Source organism: Chaetodon trifascialis, chromosome 3, assembly GCF_039877785.1.
Source record: "Chaetodon trifascialis isolate fChaTrf1 chromosome 3, fChaTrf1.hap1, whole genome shotgun sequence".
Lineage (NCBI taxonomy): Eukaryota > Metazoa > Chordata > Actinopteri > Chaetodontiformes > Chaetodontidae > Chaetodon > Chaetodon trifascialis.
In genome coordinates, this window is record NC_092058.1 from 3,021,315 (window position 1) to 3,027,691 (window position 6,377).

General features: G+C 41.0%; 1 protein-coding gene across 3 annotated transcripts in view; it reads left to right on the forward strand.

Moving 5' to 3' along the window:
• Positions 1-5,027, forward strand: part of raly (RALY heterogeneous nuclear ribonucleoprotein) — a 149,627-nt gene extending 144,600 nt beyond the window's left edge. For 2 of the 3 annotated variants that reach the window (XM_070958789.1, XM_070958787.1), the window contains exon 9: positions 1,793-5,027. The gene's annotated coding sequence lies outside the window, so the exon portion shown is untranslated. The remainder of the gene's footprint in view (positions 1-1,792) is intronic. The other variant, XM_070958788.1, reaches the window with a different exon arrangement.
• Positions 5,028-6,377: the final 1,350 nt, after the last annotated feature.

Below are 6,377 nucleotides of genomic sequence, written 5' to 3' on the forward strand. Positions count from 1 at the left end.
TTCCTTGAAATGAGCAGCATGAGTCAGCAGTGTCTCGCACACTCGAGATTGACGAACACAAGTCGATGGATCAGATAGGTTAGATAATGCGAACAAGAATAAGAGTCATAATTGTGCAAAAAGATTTGGTTTTCACCTTGACAAGTTCAAATGCCCACATGAGGGGGAGAAATATGAGATGCTGGATGCTTGTTAGGAAGATAGCGTTTCTCTTTGCTGTAATGCTGCCCTGGGTAATTTCAATGAAAATGATAATTTAGGAATAATCAGCATGCAGCAAGTCTTAAAACTAAACTTTGACACAAGGATCCTTTTCAGGAAAGGGCCCATAGATCGATTAATAAAGCCTCTCAGGATCTTTCCGTGTAGATTGTTGTTGCCTGGAACTTTCTGTGGCACACTTGGAGAACCTTTTGTTTCCAGTGTGGTTTGCTTGTTTTGCCAAAAATATTTCAAGAATTCGAGAGTGTGTATCTGAACAACATGTCTTTGATGTTTTGATTAATTAAAGCTTTGTTTCATTCTGTAAATTTCAACGTTTCATTCTGCCTCACTGTTTCTCAGCCATGTGAGCAGCGTCGGCGGTGTCGTCTGTTTATGGCTGTTGATTGGTCAGTTCGCACGTTCAACATATTATGTTAACACCCACTGAAATGCAGCACAGACACACACAGAGGCGTTTCCTCTGACACCAGCATGAGGTTGGCATTTTGGGGTTTTAGTGAAATATCTTGACAGCTACTGAATGGATTTACATGGAATTTGGTGCACACATTCATGTGCCTCCCAGAATTAATTGTAAAAACTTTGGTGACCTTCTGACTTTATATATAGCGCCATCTTTGGTCCTGTCTTCACATTAAACTCCCATGATGAGTGTTTATGCCATGATGAGATGATGAGTGTTGGAGAGGTAAGAAGGAAAGGGGCACACTGGTACATATGTACTATGAATGTGAGATGGTGCACAACCTTTGGGTGGCTATCATCCAATGTATTCATAAAGTACTGAAGGTAGAGTTCAGGGAGGGGCCTGCTCTATGTGTTCTGGGTATTTTGCCGAGGAAATCCGGCCTGTCCACACAAATGCGCACGTGGGTGAAACTAGCTCTTGCAGCAGGAAACAGGGTAGTCTTGAGACATTGGAAGTCAGGAGAAAAGATCAGTTTTAAGGAATGGAGAGATGAACGAACCAAGATAGCTTCTTTTGAACAACCTGTAACATTGTTTTGTGATGAACCTAACTGTCAAGAATGTGCATCTTAATTATTACTGCATGATTATTATTTATTATTAATTGTATTATTTTTATTTATTTTTATTCTTTCTTATTTTTCATTCAGTGTATTTTGCTTGTTACTGTCAGGTTTGTTCTATTTTTCTTAAAATGCTGACTTGAACTTGCTTGCAATGTATGGATCCGCACACTGGCTGTGCATCTGTAAAGAAAAGTCAATAAAGAAGGTAAATTTAAAAAAAAAAGTAAACTCCCATCAGCCTCAGCTGCACTTTGTGTTTGCTGATAATTAGCTAACATGCTAACATCTTTACATTTTCAGGTTTGGCATGTTAGCATTCTGACATTAGCCTTTAGCTCAGATATCAACGCTGATCCTAAGTCTAACCCCACAGAGCCGCTCACATGGATGTAGACTCTCAGTGTTACTTGTTTTTCTTTATTTTTTCATGTCTTCCTCTCTGTTCTGTCATGTATGCTTTCGTGATTTTAACTTGTGACTGATTACTGCCAACGTTTATTTGCCTTGTTAACGATCTGTCCTCTGTGCTTCAGGAGCTGAGGACTGTGGAGGAAGAGACAGAGAGACAGACAGACAGACAGACAGAGAGACAGAAGCATGGACAGACAGAGATCTGGATGACAGCATACGGCCGTCAAACAGCAGGGAGCCCGGCACACACACACACACATGCAAACACAACAGTAAAAACACACAGAGAGACAAACTTGATGCTTTGTCAGAGCCACAGGAAGATACTAAAACAGCAGGGTATTGCCAGAGCACATCATAAACTGATGAGTTACACACAGTAACACACACAGAAGAAACAACACACTGCAACGGAAACTCGATGCTGTGTCAGAGCCACAGGGAGATAGTAAAACAGCAGTCCGCCATCAAAATGCATCTTAAACCAATGGGTTTCTCACTCACACAAACACACACACAAACACACACACACCAGAGATCTGCAGTTGACGGCAGCCACGTTTGGAAAAACCAGAGCTCATCAGATCAACATCTGCTGCTTTGCAGGACTTCAAACAACACGACTGAAGCGGTAACATACTGAGGCTTGCTGGTCACCGACCTTGTTAGTGCAAATTTTTATGAAATTAAATCCAGAAACAAATCCCAGCAGAAAAGCCACATCAGATAAATCAAACAAATGTTTCATTTGAAACACTTTCTTTTTCTGGTTACATAATTTCAGAATTATTTCCTGATAATTTCCAGAACATTCCCAGGAAGAAACTGTGTAATTTGGTAGTAACTGACTGCTACACTTCCAGTTCATCACTTATAATCTGCACAAACATGTGAAATCTGTCTACGGGCAACCAACATAATTCAACACAAAAAAAAATTACTTTGATTTAATTGTAGCTGCTTCAGTAGCACGTCTTGAAAATGTGGTAAATACCATTAAAATACTGTTTGTCACACAAAAAAAGACTTTTAACCTCCATATATTTAACTGTCCTGCTCCAACTCCTGTGAAAGATAAGATAAGATAAGATAAGATAAGACTATACTATACCCAAACTATTCCACTGAAAGCTAATATGTGACAATAATCGATTATTGCTGGGTTCTAATGCAGCGTATTGATCAGCAGGATAACTCGTCCAAACACAATGTCGTGGAAATGTTGAAACTAGTTATTAATAACAGACATGATGAACGTGACGCTACCACTCATCCTGAAATGGATCGTTTCTCAACCTTGCGGTCGGCACCCCAGATTATGTCGCTTACATATAAAAGACGGCTTGTATTCGATGTTTTATACACAACAAACTGTTATCTTAAGTTTGAGAGCTCAACATGGAGAAGCGGGGTAAGAAAAAAACTAAGAAAAATGTGGCAATATAAACAGGTTTTATTATCAATTAAAAACACATGTTCATGTTTATTACCTTCAAGTTATATTATCAGTTGTTAGAAGGTTGGTTTGTGTTTCAACTTGGAACTTGGAATTATGCAGCTTTTATGCAGAAACACTCACAAATGTCTTAATTGTTGCTATTATTAATGTATTCTTGGAGATGAAGGCTGTGAAATTCAATTTCCACACTGGCAACGTCCACATGCACAGTAAAGATCATGCAGGTGGTTTTAGAAGTTTTAGTCCGTTAACTAAAAACCACCACACTTCACATTATGGCTAATTTTTTCCTGACATTCCAGACATCAATCGCAAGTAATTTGCTGAAAATCATTAATGTGTTTGGCTTTTTTATATGAAAGTTTGCTGAAGTTTGCACAAAGGTTCCTGCTTAAGGGAAAATATGGCTTCAGATGTGAAGCATTTTCATATAACATTAAATACTGAAGGTGCAACAATCAAAATGAAAGTCTTTAAAAACATTGCCAGATATTATTCATGATGAGTTAAACAATCAAACACGATCACATGTGACCGACAGCGTCCTGGAAACACGAGCCAACAATCCCACAGCTGTCACAGCGCGTTGATTCAAATACTGCTAAATCCTGATTGGTGCACAGAGATGCGGTCCCGCCCACCTCAAAGCAGAGAGAACAACTCCCCCCAAAAAAGAAAGAAAAAGTGAATTAACAAAAGACTGTTGGCAGTTGATGTGTTTGTGCTGATTAAGGAAGGCGGTGAAATCACCGTCAGGCAGTGGAGGCGGTGATGGACGCGTCAAAGTCCTCAGTATGTTGCCACATTTCAGTAATAAAAGGTCAAAACAGAGGAACAGACAAGATTTACTGCTGTTGATGAATTCTGAACTTCCATCTTCGTCTGTCCAGGTCATCATCCCTCCATCTTTTTCTCTTCTTCACTTTCTTTACTCACTGCCTTCCATTTCTGGAACTTTCTCTCTCTCCCTCCCTCCTTTTCTCTCTTCCTTCCCTCCATTCGTCTCTTATTCCTTTGCCCAGTCTTTGCCCAGATTCTTCCTTTCATGATTGATTTTCTCTCATCCCCCTTTCTTTTCCTTTGTTCTTTTCAAAGTTTCTCTCCTTTGCCATCTCTCTTACGTCTTTTCTTTCAGCTGATTTGTCCTCTTCCTGAACCTCCCGCATCCTGTTAAAGATGAAAACAAACACATACCTTCTGTCGACGGTCGGTTTGGTCACACTTTTAAAAGCAACTAATTTGAGACTTCCTGCAAATTTGCTTAAACAAATTACAAAAAAAAAACAACAGAGTCTGATTCTAAAATCTGAAGCACTGCTCTGTTGCCACTTCTTGGTTCAGTTTAGGGTTGACTTACAGTAAGTTTGTTCAGGGCGTTATGAAGCTCACCTTTGCGTAGGCTGTACCGTACACCATCCATCCTTGTATATACTTGTGATAATCCCATGAATAATCAGCCATTACAGCAGGTTTATCAGTTTATGCAAAGGTGAGCTACATCCTGTAATAGAACGAGGAAAGCCATGCTGATCCACCACAATATGGCAGATGATTAGATCTGCTTTATGATGTTTATGTTTGCCGTTACTTTTCACTCCCGAACTAGGAGCTCAGGGAGGAATTTGGTTTTGAAACCAATCCGAGCTCTTTTTTTTACCTTCAGAGGAAAATTCTTCTTCCTCCAGTTCTCCTTCCTTTTCTTCACATTTCCCCTGTTTTCCCCTCTTGTCCTTGTCGGATTTCTACATGCTGATGTTAAATAGTTGTTGCTGTTATTTTTAATGACTTGTGCGTACTGTGCGATGAAGGTGATGATGCTGACTCCTCTGTCTGCACTGGGAGGGTGCCAGAGGCCTTTACAACACATGTAAATAATCCAAATAAAAGGTTGGAACTTGTGACCGTCGTCTGAAGCCTTTTGTGATCACGGCGCGTCGCTGGAAACAGGCCAGCTGAGGCTCGAGAGGCAGAGCGGGTCGTGTATGGATCGGAGGGCTGGTGGTTCGATTTCCATGCTGCACATGTCTGCATGTCAGAGCGTCCGTGGACGAGACACTGAACCCCAGGTTGCCCCCGAAAAAGCTAAATGGACGTCCATGCTTGGTTGGGTGGCTGAGCAGCTGGAAAAAGAAGAATGTGAAGTTCGTATTGGAAGTATTTTTTTTTTAGTGTCTTTCATGAATCTTCTGTGTTTCTTTCTCTCTCTCTCTCTCTTTTTTTTTAAGTTATTTTTCAGATTGCAGCTCAGTGAAAACATGTAAATCCACACTGTTCTGCAGTGAGAGCCTGGAAATTTCCGTATGATCATCCGTATTATTTAGCAGCTTGAAATCACGTTACTAACATACAAGACTACAAAATCTTTAACAGAATACCTCGGATGTGGGTTTGAATGAGTTTGACAGACGTAGACGTCAACCAATCGGGGGGGCTAAATGAAAAAAGCTGTGGAGTTGCATTATGTGAGTCACAGGATATCTTTCTAATTTCTAATTTGTCACCCAAGTGCAATACTAAATAGCTGGATCACAGTGTGGGATTAGGAAAAAAACACCTCAGCACACGAGCAACATAATAAGACATTACAACAAAACTCAAAGACTTGCACATGTGGGAGTGGGTGAGGGTGTTGGGGGGGGGCATGCACGCAGCCACATTACGGCGCCTCGCAGCAACCCTCCGTGCTACATTGCGACAGTTCTTGATGAAACACGCTATCGTGTTTCTCATACTGACTTTGCTGCTTTAATAATCTCATATGACCAAAGTGCTGGCAGGAAGGGCTTTGCTGCTGCTCAGTGAGGTCAGCTCAAGCATGAAATCCTCCAGAATCCCTGTTTAAAAGCCAGCGGATAAATCTCATCTCGTATCTCATCTTATGCAACTACAGGGCTTTGGAGCTCATGAACAGGCCGGCCTGACAGTAACTGTCTCCGTCTGAGTGGCAGCTTGTAGATTTCATTGCAGAGTTAGGTCAGGATACCTTTAACAAACTTAATTTAATATATTTTAAGTCTGCTCGGAGCAAAAACACAGTCGCCTCTACAGCCGGCACACTCCCGACTCGTCTCATGTGAAGGTTTGGTCAGGAGCCCTCGGTGTCACTTTTACCCATTTAGTGTCGGGTTGCACTTTCAAAATACAGCTTTTGAGACATCACGGCTCGTTTGGGAGTCAGTCGTGACAACTTGAAGCTGTCCGTAAACAGTGAGGATGGACTTTTCATGGATTTAACCTTTGAAATAAGC